General features: G+C 35.0%; 1 pseudogene; it reads right to left on the reverse strand.

Annotated features, from left to right (window-relative positions):
- Positions 1-11,105: 11,105 nt before the first annotated feature.
- Positions 11,106-18,443, reverse strand: part of LOC103010196 (hypoxia-inducible factor 1-alpha inhibitor-like) — a 76,729-nt pseudogene continuing 69,391 nt past the window's right edge.

Consider the following 18,443-nt stretch of genomic DNA (forward strand, 5'->3'; position numbering starts at 1 on the left):
AGTAACACTGTGATCCAATATGATCCTATGGTAAATGTTTAAAGTTATACAGACTTTTATTTGTGCTTGAGAACAACAAATTTTCAAACGCCAATTATGTCCATTTCCTGTGATATTAGGAAAAATTCTTACATACAGTGAGAGAATCTAAAAATGGTATTCTTGCATTGTCCAGAGTATTTGACCACCAAAAATCATTAAGAAAATCCAAAACAAAATAATTGTGATTTTTGAAACAGTATCTCAATAACTTCTCTGTCAAAATTTTTTCTCCTTGTCTAAGCTGTGAAGAAATCAATCTTCAGAAGGACATTAACATAATCAATTAATGAGCTAATAATTTTCCAATCTCCTATTCTTTTTTCTGGTGACATTATACTGCCAATTGAGGACAAATTCCCTTCCAAAGAATGTAGGTCACCATAGATTTTTATATAAAAGGGAAGAGAAATCTTCTCTTTTATGCTCATAAAATAGAATACATACAGTTTTCTGTAATCTACTGTCAAGACAGTGAAAGTGGATGGAAATAAAAGAAAGCAGTATCTTGAAGTATTAAGAGTGTGGGCTTTGGAGTCATGAAAAATGGATTTGAATTAGGACTTTGTTACTAATTAATTTTAAAACCTTTGACAAGTTACTTAACTTTCCTGAATTTCATCTATGAAACGAAGATGATAGCACATATACAATCCTTAAAATGTTTTCTGTCTTCAAGGATTTTTTGAAATGATGTACGTAAAGCACAAAGTATAGTGCCTGGTAGGTACCAAATGCTCATTAACTGATAGACGTCAATCCTCAAGGAGAGGATTCTTTCAGGCATCAGTTGTCTTGGAATGTTACTGTTATCTTATCCTTTCGACTACTATAACATTCCTTTCTAAATTATCACGGTTGCATCAGTAGTACAGCCAACGGCATAAGCCATCTCTAAAATGAATTTCTTTTTCCAAATAAGCCTGAAGCACACAAAATGACTAGAAATTTATAATTCCAAACTCATTCTTTGTCCCCCTCCTCCAAGGAATTTAGGCAAGAGGAGGAAATTAACCCTGATTTATAGTATATTTGCTCAAAGAATGATATTCTCATGTCTCAATTTTTGGGTCAGACATTAAGTGGAGTAGGTTATATAAATCTGAATTAAAAAGCACAGTTTATAAAGCCTCCAGTGATTTCCTGAGAAACCAGACAGCATAACTTCATTAAGGATGGAAATGAAGCTCCTTGATCCCGCTGTTTCAGAAAATGTACTTTAAGTGCACAAAATGCAAAAGCAAGAGAGAAATAAACATGCAGAGAAGAAAAAGAAGGAGAAGAAAAGACAGAAGGAAAGAGAAAGAGGAAGAGAGAGAGAGAGAAGTAAGGTCTGCAGATCTCAACAGTGGCCTTTGTTCTACCCAGAAGAATTATGTCACTTCTGTAAAAAATCAAAGAAGCTCAGAGTCATCACACATAGAAAAATAGCTGAGTTTCGAACTGCCCTCTACTTTAAGCATTATCACACTTCTCAAACAGATGAGTGTTATCACCAGATGCCACTAATGGAAAGGCATTTTACAGACATATTAAATTCTACTTAAAATAATATAGCAATGCATCAATTCCAGATTCACTTACATTGAAGTATTTTAGGGGTTAGAAACCTACTTTAGATTTATAGGGGAAAAATGACCTAGCAAAAAACTAACCTTCAGTCTATAATATGTTAACTACCTATAAGCAATCCATGGTAACTTGGCATATACTAGTTATGTCCCACCCTTTAGCTGGAAAAACCAGCCATGTAAAGTGAGTAAAGTTGACAGTCATCTCATTGGTGTGATGTTCAGTCACCTAAAATGTACCTTACTCCCATGAACCCTGTGATATGCCCCATCACAGCATCTAAAATTGGAGCATTTGAAGAGTTCTTCTTTTTACTAAATATATATTATATGTCCTCAAAGTCTACCTATTACAACTCCAATATGTTACCTCCTAAGACTGTGACATTTGATATAACACCTTGCTGAAGTTTACTCATCTATTCATGCAAGTATTTACTCTTTGATATATACCAGGAACATTTTATATGACTGGGGATAGAATAATGAGAAAGAGTCATGGCCCCTGCCCTCAAGTAGAGGTGGTTCCATCCCAAGAAACTCAAATGATATTATTGAAAGAATGACTATTGTCAGGATGGGCACCTGAGAATACGATGAAAGCGAGAAGAAAAATATAACAGTAATAAAGAAGCAAGAATGGTTTGAGGACTTTTTAAACACATTTCTGTATGATTCTAATATGTCTAAATATCTGCCATATTGAAGACATACCCTTGATCTAGAAAGTGTTCAAGTATATAATCCACAGATTAATTTCTTACCAACACTATGAATGCCTGTTATCCTTGGGTCTATGACTTTACTGTAAGTTTAAATACTATCCCCATATTTAGTTCTAATTATTAAAAAAATTAGGCATATTGAAAGTACAAATATTTTAATAGACCCTTATGTGCACATACCACTGAGAATATATGTTAACATGTCATCGTATCTGCTTTCTCTCCCCCACCACTCTTTCAAGAAGTATAGTTACAGCTAAAGATTCACCCTTTTACATCCGTTTTTGCCTTCTTCTCTCCCTCCCCAAGAATAACCAATATTCTGATGTTATTTCATTTATTTACACATTCAACAAATATTTGATGAATGCCTACTATGTGCTAGACATTATTTTGGGTATTTGGAACACATCAGTAAACTAAAGAAATAAAGATTGTTGACCTTTCACAGCTCATTTAGATGGGTGAGACAGATTATAATCAACAAATATAATTAATTAATACATACATTTTATATTCAGTGAGTGACTAATGCTCTAGAAAAATGAAATAATCGAGCAGAATAAGGAAGATTCAGAGCTGGGGCGGGCAATTAGAAATTGAAAGGTGACATTAAAGTAAAAATTTGAAAGAGGTGAAAGAGTAGGAAGTGAGCTTAAGGGATATTTGGAGGAAGTACTTTCCAGGCAGAGGGAACAGGCAATATAAAGACCCTGTGGAGGGTTCCAGGCCAAGATGGCAACATAGGAGCCTCCTGAACTCATCTCCTCCCATGGACACATGGAATCTACAGCTACACACAGAGCAGTTTCCTCTGAAAGAAATCTAGAAACTAGCTGAGTGACTGCTACACATCAGGCAAAGAACACCCACATCACCCACATCAAAATACGAAGGAAATGCTGAGACACACTCTAACCATAAACTCCATCCCAAAAATAGCATCGTACAATTAGGGGGAACTCCCAACTCATAGTTTCACCCTGAGGAGCAAAGAGTCTGGTCCCCACGTCAAGCACTCCATCTTTTAAGATTCCCACCTGAGGACAGACCCCAGAACAGCCAGCTCTGAAAGCCAATGAGGCCTGAGTCCAGGAGACCCACAAGATTATTGCAAACAAAGACACAGTTATTAAGGGGTTCATGAGGACTGGCTGTGGCTACCCCTCCCCGGGACTCAGTGCAGAGAAAACAGGCAAAAAAAAAAAAACCCGTATCTCCCAGGCTTTCCCTGGAAAAAGCCTATTTGCATACTTTAAAAGCTTCTGCTTGAGGGTCAGTCTTCTAATTTAATATGCATCTAGGGGCTAACTGCAAGCCCCAGAGAACAGGGAAGCCAGCAGACACAGCCTCTGCCTTCTCACCTGAGCCTACTCTGAATCACGAACACCTCCCTGGGAAGGAGCTTATACACGTCTGGTGCTCCAGCTTTTCTGGCCGCTGCCCAAAGACAGGCCCCAAAGAACAGGTCAAAAGAGAAATCAAAAGAGAAATCCAAAAATACCTTGAAGCAAATGAAAATGGAAATACAACATACAAAACTTACAGGATGTAGCAAAAACAATTCTAAGAGGGAAGTTTATAGTAATAAATACCTATGTTAAGAAGAAAGCAAACTCTCAAATAAACAATCTAACTTTACCCTACAAGGAACTAGAAAAAGAAGAACAAACTAAAACCAAAGTTAGCAGAAGGAAGGAAATAACAAAGATCAGAGTGGAAATAAATGAAATAGAGACAAAATAAATAGAGACTAAATGATTTCAGTAAATTTACAGGATACAAAGTCAATATACAAAAATTAGTTGTATTTCTACATACTAACAACAAACTATCAGAAAGAGAAATTAAGAAAACAATTCTGTTTATAATTGCATCAAAAAGAATAAGGTACTTATGAATAAATTTAACCAAAAAGGTAAAAGATCTGTACACTGAAAACAATAAGACACTGATGAAAAAAACTGAAGAAGACACAAATCAGTGGAAAGATATTCCATGCTTATGGGTTGGAAGAATTAATATTGTTAAAATGTCCATACCACCTCCAAACAATCTATAAATGTAATGAAATCTCTATCAAAAATTCAATACTGTTTTTCACAGAAATAAACCATCCTAAAATTTATATGGAACCACAGAAGACCCTGAATTGCAAAAGCAGTCTTTAGATAGAAGAACAAACCTGGAAACATTATACATTCTGATTTCCAACTATATTACAAAGCTATAATAATCAAAACAGTATGGTATTGGCATTAAAATAGACATATAGATCAATGAAACAGAAGAGATCCCAGAAATAAACCTAGACATATATGGTCAATTAATACATGAAAAAGCAGCCAAGTTATACAATGGGAAAAGGATAGTCTCTTCGATAAATGGTGTTGGGAAAAATGGACCAGCCACATGCAAAACTGGACTCCTATATTACCCCATACACAAAAATCAACTCTCAATGGATCAAAGTCTTAAATTTAAGACCTAAAACCATAAAACTCTTAGAAGAAAACATGGAGGTAAGCTCCTTGACATTGGTCTTGGCAATGATTCTTTTGTACTTCGCACTAAAAGCAAAGGCAACAAAAGCAAACATAAACAAGTAGGACTACATCAAACTAAAAAGCTTCTGAACAACAAAGAAAACCATCAAAAAATAAAATAAAAAGGCAATCTATGGAATGGGAGAAAATATTTCCAAATCATATATCTGATAAGGAGTTAATATTAAAAATAAATAAAGAACTCTCAGAACTCAACAGCAAAAACAAAAACAATTCCAATTTTAAAATGGACAGAGGAACCAAACAGACAATTTTCCAAAGAAGAAATATAAATGGCCAACAGGTACATGAAAAGCTGCTGACATCACTAATCATCAGAGAAATGCAAATTAAAACCACAATGAGATACCGCTTCACCTCCACTAGGATAGCTATAATCAAAAAGTTGGGTAATGACAAGTGTTGGCAAGGACATGGAGAAACCAAAAAACTGCAGGTGGGAATGTAAAATGGGGCAGCCACCTTGGAAAACAGTGTGGTACTTTCTCAAAAAATTAAACATAAAATTACCACTTTACCCAGCAATTCAAATTCTAGATACATACCCAAGAGAAATGCAAATGTTTGTCTATGCAAAAACTTGTACACAGATGTCCATAGCAACATTATTCAGAATAGCTAAAGGGTGGAAACAACCCAAATGTCCATCAATTGATGTATGAATAAACAAAAGTGGTATACCCATAAAACAGAATATAATTCAACCATAAAAAAGAATTGATGTACTGATTATATTACAGCATGGATAAACTTTGAAAACATTATTCTAAGTGGAAGAAACCAGTTACAAAATATCACATATCATATGATTTCACTTAAATGAAATTTCCAGAATAGGAAAATATATAGAGATAGAAAGTAGATTAGTAACTGCTTTAGGCCGAAAGTGTGGGACAAGGAATTGGGGATGATAGCTAAAGGTTGTGAAGTACCTTTCAGAGGTGATAAAACTGTTCTATAATTGACTGTTATGATAGTTGCACAACTCTATCACTATACTGAAACCCATTAAGTTATGTGCTTTAAATGTGTGAATTGTGTAGTATGTGAGTTATATCTCAATAAAGCTATTATGAAAAAAAGCAACACATACATGTTATTCCTTTATTTTCAAACATTTATATGTTTTCTATTATCTTTTTATTACTGATACCTAGCTTAATTGGTCTAATTGTTATTTCTTGTCCTCAGTTGCATTTAGATTTTCACCTTATCACCTTTATCTTTTTGTTCTACAGATTACGTACAATGTTTTTGTTTATTTATTTATTTGTTTTCTTGTTCTGATTATACCTTTTTTTCTGTATCTCAATAGATGCAGAAAAAGCTTTTCATAAAATTGAACATCCATTTATGATAAAAACTCTTCAGAAAGTGGGCATAGAAGGAACACACCTCAACATAATAAAGGCCATGTATGACAAACCCACAGCTAACATAATACTCAATGGTGATAAGCTAAAAGCATTTCCTCTAAGATCAGGAACAAGAGAAGGATGCCCACTCTAGCCACTTTAATTCAACACAGCATTGGAAGTTCTAGCCACAACAATCAGACAAGAAAAAGAAACAAAAGGAATCCAAATTGAAAAAGAAGAAGTAAAACTGTCACTGTTTGCAGATGACAGGAAACTATACATAGAAAATCCTAAAGATGCTACCAGAAAACTACTAGAGCTCATCAATGAATTCATTACAGTTGCTAGATACAAAATTAATATACAGAAATCTGTTGCATTCTGTACACTAACAATGAAATATCAGAAAGAGAAATTAAGGAAACAATCCTATTTACCATCACATCAAAAAGAATAAAACACCTAGGAATAAACCTACCTAAGGGGGTAAAAGACCTGTATTCTGAAAACTATACGATGCTGATGAAAGAAACTGAAGATGACACAAACAGATGGAAAGATACACCATGTTCTTGGATTGGAAGAATCAGTATTGTTAAAATGAACTTACCGCCCAAGGCAATCTACAGATTCAATGTAATCCCTATCAAATTACCAATGGCATTTTTCACGGAACTAGGACAAAAAATTTTTAAATTTGTATGGAAACCCAAGAAACCCTGGATAGCCAAAACGAACTTGAGAAAGAAGAATGGAGCTGGAGGAATCATGCTCTCTGACTTCAGACTATACTACAAAGCTACAGTGATCAAACAGTATGACACTGGCACAAAAATGGACATACAGATCAATGGAACAGGATAGAAAGCCCAGAAACAAACCCACGCACTCATGGTCAATTAATCTATGACAACGAATATACAATGGAGGCAGGAATATACAATGGAGAAGACAGTCTCTTCAATAAGTGATGCTGGGAAACTGGACTGCTACATGTAAAAGAATGAAATTAGAATGTTTTCTAACACCATATATAAAAAAACTCAAAATATAAGGCTGAATACTACAAAACTCCTAGAGGAAAACATAGGCAGAACACTCTTTGATGTAAATCACAGCAATATTTTTTTTGACCCACCTCTTAGAGTAACTGACATAAAAAAAATAAACAAATGGGACCTAATTAAACTTAAAAGCTTTTGCACAGCACAGAAAATCATAAGTAAAATGAAAAGACAACCAATGAACTGGAAGAAAATATTTGCATATGATGTGATCGACAACAGATTAATTTTCAAAATGGGCAGAAGACCTAAGTAGATATTTCTCCAAAGAGGACATACAGAAGGACAACAGGCACATGAAAAGATGCTTGATATCACTAATTATTAGAGAAGTGCACAAAATCACAATGAGGTATCACCTCACACCAGTCAGAATGGCCATCATTAAAAAGTCCACAAATAATAAATGCTGGAGAGTGTGGAGAAAAAGGAACCCTACTACACTGTTGATGGGAATGTAAATTAGTGTAGTCACTACAGAAAACAGTATGGAGTTTCCTTAAAAAACTAAAAACAGAGTTACCATATGATCCTGCAATCCTACTCCTGGGCATATATCCAGAGGAAACTCTAATTTGAAAAGATACATGCACCCCAATGTTCATAGCAGCACTATTTACAATAGTCAAGACATGGAAGCAACCTAAATGTCTACCAACAGATGAATGGATAAATATGATGTGGTATTCATGTGTGTGTGAGTGTGTGTGTTGTGTGTGTGTGTAGATATATATATATATATATATATTCCATACAAAATGGAATATCACTCAGCCATAAAAAAGAATGAAATAATGCTTTTTGCAGCAACATGGATGGATTTAGAGATTATCATACTAAGTGAAGCAAATCTGAGAAAGACAAATATCATATGGTATCACCTATATGTGGAATCTAAAAAAACAATACAAATGAACTTATTTACAAAACAAAAACAGACTCACAGACATAGAAAACAAACTTATGGTTACCAAAGGGGATAGCAAGGGGCAGAGGGAAGGGAGGAGATAAATTAGGAGTTTGGGATTAACATATACACACTACTATATATAAAATGGATAAACAACAAGGACTTACTGTATAGCACAGGGAACTATATTCAATAACCTATAATGGAAAAGAATCTGAAAAAGAATAACCTTGTAATAACCTATAATGGAAAAGAATCTGAAAAACAATATATGTATATATATACATACATATATGTATATATGTATGTATAACTGAATCCCTTTGTTGTACAACCAAAACTAACACATTATAAAATAACTCTACTTCAATTTAAAAAATGGCTTAAAATGAATTATAACTTCTTAACTGAAGGATTTATATCTTTCATAAAGGAAAATCCACAACCATTCTTTATTCAAATATCTATGCCCCATCCTCCCATTCCCTTTTTTATAATCTTTATTATGCATATGTTAAACATCTCATTCTGTTCTCTTTGCCTATATACTATTTTTCTGTTGTTTTTAATTTTTGAATTTCTTTTCTCACTTTCAGGTAATTTGCTTGGTATCATTCTTATTCATTAATTTTCTTTCCAGATATGCCTAATCTACTTAATCTGTTTAGTTTTTAGTATCAGTAGCTATTTTTTTTCATTTTTCAAAGTTCTATTTGCTAATTTTTCAAGTCCTTTTATGTTCTTTTATGTTTTTAATCATTTAAACATAATTATTTTATATTCTTTTTTAGAGTATTATTCTAATTTTCAGGGAGCTTCAATCTTCTATTTTGTTTTGGCTTCCTCCAAGTCTCACTCATGTTGAACTGCTGATCACACATTTTCAACTTTCCGACTGACAGCTGATCTTCATTAGTGGTTGTTTTAATGTGTGAGATTCCCAATGGTCTACATTGTGAAAGTATCCTTCCAGAATGGTTTTTCATTACCCAGACCTATTTTTATGGTCACTCCTGAGCACAAAGGATTTCAAAACCTTTTAATAGTACAAATTCAAATTTTAAACTTCTGTGAATACAGACTCAAGTCTTCAATTTTTCAGGTGACTCTTCCCCCACCCCAGTCAGGAGCCCAGGCCTAGATATAGAAGCTTTCTTGCCAGTTCTCTGTGCTGTGGCAAATTATGGTCAATTTACCTTTTGATGAGGTTTCAGCCTATTCAGCCATCTTAGTTTTAATTCTTTACCTCATTCAGACCCAAGACCCCATTTCCTATTAAAATATTGGCGTGAGATGCCCACAGCCTTGATAACCAGATTACTCCTACCTCCTACCCAGAAGAGACATTGTCTCCGAAGGCTGCCAATGCACTTAGTTAAAAGGTAGGGGGAAAAAAATCATTTAAACCACTCTCCTCCCACAGAAACTGTTTTCATGACCCAAATAATTGATTTTTCTCATTTCATTGAGCAGATGTTGAGTGCGTTAACAAGAATATGTGGCTATTTGCAAATCTGGTCAAGATGACCAGAAGGCATCAATCAATACAATCTGAACCACTTGCTCTCCATATTTCAAAGTATGTCAGAGAAATTTCCAGTAGTCTCTCACTCTTCCTTCTGAGAAAATGAACCATACTTTTTAAAGGTAGATATCTAACCAAAATATTACAATGATGCTAATCATCTTACTAACACTTGACAATAACTTCCTAATTATTTTTAAAACCAAACAATCAAAATGATACTTCTGCTGAGAAACCAAGTTGTGCTAACCCTGACCATTTCATTGACATGTTTTTTTAACCTGAAATATAAGAAGATAACTTACTTTCTTTGCAGGCCATATAAAGAAAAAATTACCATTCATGGTTTCACTTTCAACTTTCTATCAGCACAACCTCCTAAATTCCTTTGTGTATAGGACTCAATCCCACATGTGAAATGGCTATTCATGGAAAAGGTAGAGAATAATCAAATGGAGGGGAAGGGACTCAGAGAAATCTTGATAAAATTTATAATTTGTGAGGTACTAAGAACAACAACAGCAAAAGTACAGCAACTTTAAGCTGTATTTCTGCAAGTTCTTCTTTCTCTTTTACTTAGCCTTGATTAATATTTTAAAGGAGAAGGGAAAGAGAGGAGAAGGAAGAAGTTGGAGGGGAAGAAGTGGACATTTGTTGGGTGTGTTCATAATAGGTCCTTAGTTATTTCTGTTTTACATGTACTACTGTCTTATATAATAATCACAATTCAATGAGATTAAATTAATTATTATCATCTGCAATTTAGTGACAAAGAACTAGGGATGTTATGATAGAATATGAGGGTAAAAAGTACAGATTGTATTGAGAATGACTGAGTTTGAATTCTGGCTCTACCAATTATTTACTTTGTGATTACTGGCAAATTACTTAACCTCTTTGTGTCTTAATAACCTTTTCTATTAAATAGAAATAATGGTAGTAGTTATTTCAAATGGTCATGATTAAGGATTAAATAATTTATTATACATAAAGAACTTAGAATAGCAAGTGGTTTATAGTTAGTCCTCAATATGAGAACTATGAGGAGCTACCTCAATATGAGGTAGCTCCAAAAGCATGCAAATATTTAAAAACAAATAATAACAGCTAGTAAGTGGCTAAACTTTACTTGAACACTGGTATACCTACTTCCAAAAGTAGAGCCCTTTAACACCCTTCAATTGAAACACAGGTATCACCAATTCTATAGTTTTAATGAATATTCATTGGCTTTTAATGTCAGAAAGGAACTTTAAAAGATAATTGTTGCCCAAAGTACGTAAGAAGATAGAAGAAACCAAACGAGTTTGAGTGCCCTGTTGTTTGAGTGTCCTGACCCAAATGAATTATGTTCCATAGCGGTAAATTTGGAAATGAAACATTTCAAAGCCATGATTAGAGATCTATAAGAACAAAAAGATTGGAGTTAGGAAAATATTTCCCTAGTTTTTAATAATAGTGAATATTAAAAACTACATTATCAGTTAAGTCAACATTGACCCCTGGAAAACCCCTGGATAGCACCATCAAAAAACATGTAGGTTTCAATATGGATTCTATATAAAACACAAACATGAACATGGGCAAGTCCTTTAACAAATCTATGCTTCATTTCTCAGAACTAAAAAAAAAAAAAAAAACACAAATGAAGGAGGTATAGCAGAAGGGTCCAATGAATGCCAGCTCTTAGATTCCAAGATGTAATGCCTCAAGGCTTGTAAAGTTGCTAAGTGCTCTATTTGTCAAGAACAGAAAAAAGAAATACTGGTTCTATCGGTGTCAATAAATGTGATAAACAACATTTAGTCTGATCCTTTGAATTTAAAAAATAAATACAGAGATAAGACTTCCAAATGAAATATAAATAGGCATGGAATTAACCATAAATGTGATGGTCAAATTTTATCTAACATTTAAATTCAAATGCTGTCCGTTCAAAGGAGTCTAAAAGGGAAGTACCACTTTTAGTCCTTGCAAATGTTATTTGAGCATTCGTGGTTTAATTTGATACACCCTGATTTCACTGCATAGATCATTATAGTAAATGCAGCATATCACATGTGCTTATTAACTAGATGTTATCTGTTAGAAGATGACAACCTATACATTTTGGAACTATGAAATTAAGATTCACTGAAGACAAATTAGAGTAATTAATCACATTATCATGTGTCACTCAGATAGGCAAGAATAAGACAGCAATGAAAGGAAAGATGGAATCCAGTTACAAATTTGTAATTTAGGTGAAAATCTGATACCAGGTGAGCAACATTCAGATTTCAAACATGACTCAGCATCACTTTATTCCCTTAATTGAACAGTATTATCATAAAGTTTTAATTAGCAGGCAAAGGTAGTTTTGAGGAAAATACATTGCTGCTAGCAGTTTGGTTGTCTTTACATCTAAAATACGTTAGCTCAGGGAACATAATCATTTCTGCCCTTCATAAACCTAGTAAAAACATCTAGTAAACTGCCAAACCTTACCTCATTTTTTCATCTTTCCTTCAGTGACTTTTCAAGATTATTTTATTTTCACCCACCAAGCATGTGCCTAGGATGCTGCAACCAACTGATCACGGTGCTTTCTCAATAGAATAATCAGTCCATAAATACTTCTGAACCCTTCACCTCCCTCATACATCATTAAGGCCACTGCCAAATTGATACTAGAAAAAGCCATTTATCCCTCCTTTGATTTTATAACATCATATGGAATGTGTAATTTGTTATCCATAGTGCAGTAATATGAGTCTTCGTGGAGATATCTACAAAGAATTTTCTTTATTGGAATTAAACTCTCTGAAACTGGGATTTTTTTATCTTAAATATCCTTACAAACTCTACTGTAACGTACTGAGGATATTCAAAGAATACTTAATAAGTAAACATGGCATGATACATCTGCCCTGTTGCCAAAGAATTCCAGTCATGGAATTAAGATTAGACCTATGGAACAATCAGAAGACAAAAATAGTAACTTAGAGCATCAATTTGTGGTATCAAGAATACATTTTGAGAGTTCAATAAAGGAAACCCTCATAATGATATATTATTTGACCCTCGATGGATTAGTAGGATGTGGATGAAAAAAACAGGAAGATATAAGCAACAGAGAAATCAGCACACTGTGTTTCTCCTTATTGGTGCATTAAGTTTTTACTGGGGAACAGTGAAAAGCATCATTTGATAAGGCAAGTGAGTTTACTTCATGGAGGACCTTGATATTCAAAATTATTACATTATGAGAGAGGTATAAAAGTAACTGGCTAGTTCTCCATGACAGAGCCACTCTCAATTTCCCACTAAACTATATCTAAAGACAGTAAAAATAAAAGCAAAATCTCATAGCAAGACTACTGCTTATGCAACTCCTGTCAAAATCTAGGACAATTTCTATAAATTACAAAAATGAAAAATTTTACTGGAAGGGCAATCAATAGTACACTAAACCTGCAAAAAGTAGGCAGGCATATCTTTTGTCTTTCTCTACCTTCTTCTCCAGTGGCTCAAAAAAACAAAATGTGTATCCAGAAATTCACCATATCCCATCTATCACAGTATATTACTTTTTACATTCAGATGGAGATTTCAAATACGAGAAAGGTACTGAAAGGTATTTTTTTGGAACATGACACCCTGGGAGGTGTGAAACCTACAAATAAAGGAGCATATAGGGAAATATAGAAAGAGAAGCACTAAGAAGTGTTACATACTTAGGATTCTAGTCTCTTTTTCATATGCACCACCTCTTTCAAAGTTCTAGAGAACCAAACTGTGAAGCAAGAAAAAAGCAGAAGTGGGCTAGTACTGCACAAGAAGTTCCCATCCAACTGTATCTGTTGGAAAGAGAGTCACCCATCACCGGGATGGAAAGGTATACCAATAAAAATGTCTATACTTGGATGCCAGCCCAAATTTGATCTAGATAGATCTACCATTGTGAGACAAAAAGCCATGACCTTTTGAAACAACATCAGAAAGTCATGAAAATAGAAGATGTTGAGAACGAAATGCAATGGAATAAGATAAAAAGAGAGCTGGAATTGATAAGGAAAATAATGAGGAAATTAAAAATCAAATAATTGAATTAATATATACAGAATTAGTAAAAGCAGGATATAAAAAATAAAATTGAATAAAATCCAACATCAAAATAATAAACAGAATGTCTAGATAAGAATAAAAGTCAGAATTTTTTTCAGATCCTTTTGAAATATTATATGAAAAAAAATGAAGCTACATAGCTCTATTTCAAAATGGAGTTTTGAAAGACATAAATGTGAAACTCAGTCAATTTGACTTAAATAAATGTAAAGACAAGACTAAGACACTATCAAGGAAACAAGGACTAAGAAGATATACCCATTTACCCTTCCCGAAGAGAGACTTGAGATGGCCCAGAGAGTAATCAAAATTAAGTATTTCAAAATAGAAATTTTTGAATTGAAGAGAATGGAAGTGAGCAGTAAAAATAAATACCTGAGTTGATGCTGTTTTTAATTTAAATGAAATACCAAATTCAAATATGACAAAATTAAGATTGGAAGGGAACATTTGTAATTTAAAAAATCAATTACAATAATATGAGGATACAAACTAATGTTATATTTTTAAAGATGAGATGTGGACAAAACAAAGTTTTATTAAATCTCTTGCTTTCTGTAGAGAAGAAAGAAAAGAGAACATTACCCTGTGACTTTAATGATTAGGAAACAATTTGAAAGCTAAGGAAACCACTTATATATTTAAAACCATAAAATATGCTTTACAAAACACTGAAAATATTGAAAAATATTTTAAAATATATAATGTTAAAATATATATAGTTATTTTAATACAAATGGTTTAAACTCCTCTCTTAAAAGGACAAGATTTTAATTAGGTCAAAAAATAAATAATCTTATGAGGCACAGCTAAACAATATCATACAGAAAGGTTAAAATAAAAGAATGAATAAATATGTTTTAGGCAAAAATAAAGTAAAGCAGCAGTTGAAATATATACATTAAATAAGTAGAATCTAAGGCAAAGTCCTTAGAATCTAAGGCAAAAAGCAAACTGAAAAATTTTTACATGGATCAAATCTATTTTTAAACATAAATTGATACATTCATGGACTTTCACAAGGTTAAAAAAAAGCCCATAACATTGAAATATGTACATCAAAAATAGCTTGAAATGAAAGGAGATAATAATAACTCAATATCTGAGAGAATTTAACAAAATTCTTTCATACATTACCAAAGAAAATATCTGAAAAGATAAATAAGGGCATAGGTAATTTAAATGATAAAATAACAATGTCAAATTAACGCATATATATTGAATTTTGTACCAAGATGGCAGAATAGGAAGCCTCAGATCCTCCTTTCCCTAAGGAGAAACCTACTCAACAGTAATACATGGACAAATACCTTTGTGAGATATTCATAAACCAGTTCAGCTAAACCAGTGGAATCCAAAAAACCAAAACAAATGAACAAACATAACCAAACAGAAACAGAGTTATAGATACAGAGAACAAACAAGTGTTTGCTAGAGGGGTGGGGGGAGGAAAGCAATAGGTGAGTAAGATTAAGAGGTACAAACTTCCAGTTGCAAAACAAATGAGTCACAGGTATGAAATGTACAGTGTGGGAATACAGTCAACAACTATATAATATCTTTGTATAGTGACATACGGTAACGTAACGAGACATTGTGGTTATCAGTTTGAAATGTATAGAAACATTGACTCACTATGTTGTGTAACAGGAACTAACATAGCATTGTACATTAATTATACCTCAAAAACAAACAAATTCACAGAAAAAGAGATCAGATTTGTAGTTACGAGGGTCAGGGGGTTGGGGGGAAGGGGAATTGGAAGAAGGCAGTCAAAAGGTACAAACTTCTAATTAATAAGGTAAATAAGTATTAGGGATGTAACGTACAACACGATGAATTTATTAACACTGCTCTACGTTATATACGAAAGTTGTTACGACAGTAAATCCTGAGTTCTCATCACAAGAAAAAAGTTTTTTTCTATTTCTTTAATTTTATATATAAATATGAGATGATATTCACTAAATTTATCGTGACAATCACTTCATGATATATGTAAATCAAATCATTATGCTATATACCTTAAACTTATACAGTGCCGTATGCCAATTATATCTCAAAAACTGAAAGAAAATACAAAATGCACACACACACACACACACACACACACACGACAGGACGTCAACAAGATGGCAGAATAGGAAGCCCCAGACCCTCTTTTACCTAAGGAGACATCTATTCAACAGCAATACATGAACAAATTCCCTTTGTGAGATACCCATAAACCAGTTAAGAGGTTCCCACCACATAGTTGTGTGGAAAGGCAAAACTAGCTGTATCTAAGCTGGTAGGAAAATTCATGGCACTCACTCACCGAGTCCTCCCCTTGGCGCCCTGCGGCATAATCAGCAGAAAACTCCGAGTTCCTGGCTTCTCCCTGGGGAGGAAAAGAAAAGACTGAAATATTCATGCAACATTCAGACTTTTGGCGAAAGTACCCAAGGGGCTGATTTCTGTCTTGCCTGAATCTAAGCACTAACTGGAAAAGGTGTCAAGTTGCGAGCTGCTGAGAACAAAGGCGACAATTTAGCACCTATTCACTCGCCATAGCCCCTCCCCCCCAGCTCAGCACAGAAGGAGCAGGAAGAAACCCCCAACTCCTGGCTTCTCCCTGAGGAGGGAGAGTCGGAACATGCAGCCAATGTTCTAGCTTTTTCCTGAGGGCTGCCCAAGAGCCTGGTTTCTGTTTTGCCTATCTCAAGGCCCTAATGGAACCCAGAATATTCTAGGTGCCTGGGTGCCACAGAGAACAAAAAGGGCTGGGAGCCTCCCTGCTGTTCCTGAGGACCAGCGGTATAGCAGGCAGAGAGGACACAACTTGGAGGCCTCTCCCTGGGGAGAAAGTGAAGAGTAGAGCTGGCACCCAATGTTCCTAACTTCAAAACATATTACAAAACTACTGAAGAAAAAAGAAAAAAAAAAAAAAATATATATATATATATATATGGCCCCGACATAAAAACAGATCTATAGATCATGGCACACTATAGAGAGCCCAGAAATGTGAACAAAGGACATGAGCCCGAAGTCACGAAGCACACCCTGCAGACTCTGTGCCCTGTGGCTTCCTGGGAAATTCCACACTCCACTCACCTGGACCAGGCCCCCAGCTTCTGCCGCGGGCGTCCCTGACGGTGTTCAAAGAAGAAAATAGCTCCTGATGGAGGAGACTGAGTGGAGGAGGCAGCTTCCCCAGGCTGCTGCCAGATGGGCTGGTTCAGAAACAGAGAGTAATGCCCTGAAGCTGCCCTTAAAGGCAAATGTTTGAGGGACACGCACAGTTGGCCTTCTGGCACGAATTTTAGATACCTCCAAGCTCCCAGCAAAAACTGCTTGACTTGAGGATAGTGGAAAGGCTTGTCGAGTTGCTGTAGTCTTGACCTTGACAGACTTAGCATGGGAGCCCTAGGTGGCCGGGCCAGAAGCGCCAGCGCTACGCCAGGCGCTTTGGTTCCGTTCCTGAGGAGCTAGAGATTTGCTGCCCGCGCATGCGCAATTCACTCCCTCACTCTGACGTCTGCGTCTGAGGCCCGGCCCGTTCTGGGTGTTTGAGACGTACATTTCGCACAGCTGGTCCGGCCTCTGGGGCCTGGAGCTACTGCCCTGTGGCTCTGATTGGGAAGGGGGGGAGGGGGTGGGCAGCAACACTCGGGACTGTGTGATAGGTGATGTGAGCTAAACTCCTTATACAGGAGTCTGGGAGGAGGAGGGGCCTTAGCACTCCTACCCCCAGGTGTTTCTCATCCCAGGACTCCCCTGCCTGCCCACAGATTTTTTTAAAAAGCAGCGAAATTTGGACAAGAGTGCAAACACTTCCCAATGGGGAAAGGATAGTCTCTTTAAAAAATCGTGTTGGGAAAACTAAATATTTGTATGCCAAAAATGGAATTGGACCCTTCTCTTACACCATACACAAAAATACACTCAAAATGAATTAAAGACTTAAATGTAAGACCTGAAACCATAAAACTCTTAGAAGAAAACATAAGGAAAAAACTTTATAACATTGGTCTTAGAAATGAATTCTTGAATATGACACAAAAAACAGGGGCAAGAAAAGCAAAAATAGACAAGTGGGACCACATCAAACTAAAAAGCTTCTACACAGCAAAGGAAATAAGAGTAAAAAGTCAATTCACAGAATGAAAGAAAATAACTGCAAACCATATATTTTATAAGGGGTTAATTTCCAAAGTATATAAGGAACTCTTACACCTTATTAGCGTAAATAAATAAATGGATTAAAAAATGAGCAAATGACTTGAATTGACATTTCACCAAAGAAGACATAAGAATGGCAAACAAGTATATGAAAAGGTGCTCAACATCACTAATCATCAGGGAAATGTAAATCAGAGCAATGACATATCACCTCACAAATGTTAGAAGGGCTATTATCAAAAAAAAGAAGATGGAAATAGTAAGTGTTCGTGATGATGTGGTGAAATTGGAACTCCTGTGCACTGTTAGTAGGAATGAAAAATGATGCAGCCACTATGGAAAATAGTGTGGAATTTCCTCAAATTAAAAATAGGACTACCATATGATCCAGCCATCCCAATTTTGGGTATTTA

The sequence above is a fragment of the Balaenoptera acutorostrata genome, chromosome 9, assembly GCF_949987535.1.
Source record: "Balaenoptera acutorostrata chromosome 9, mBalAcu1.1, whole genome shotgun sequence".
Taxonomy (NCBI): domain Eukaryota; kingdom Metazoa; phylum Chordata; class Mammalia; order Artiodactyla; family Balaenopteridae; genus Balaenoptera; species Balaenoptera acutorostrata.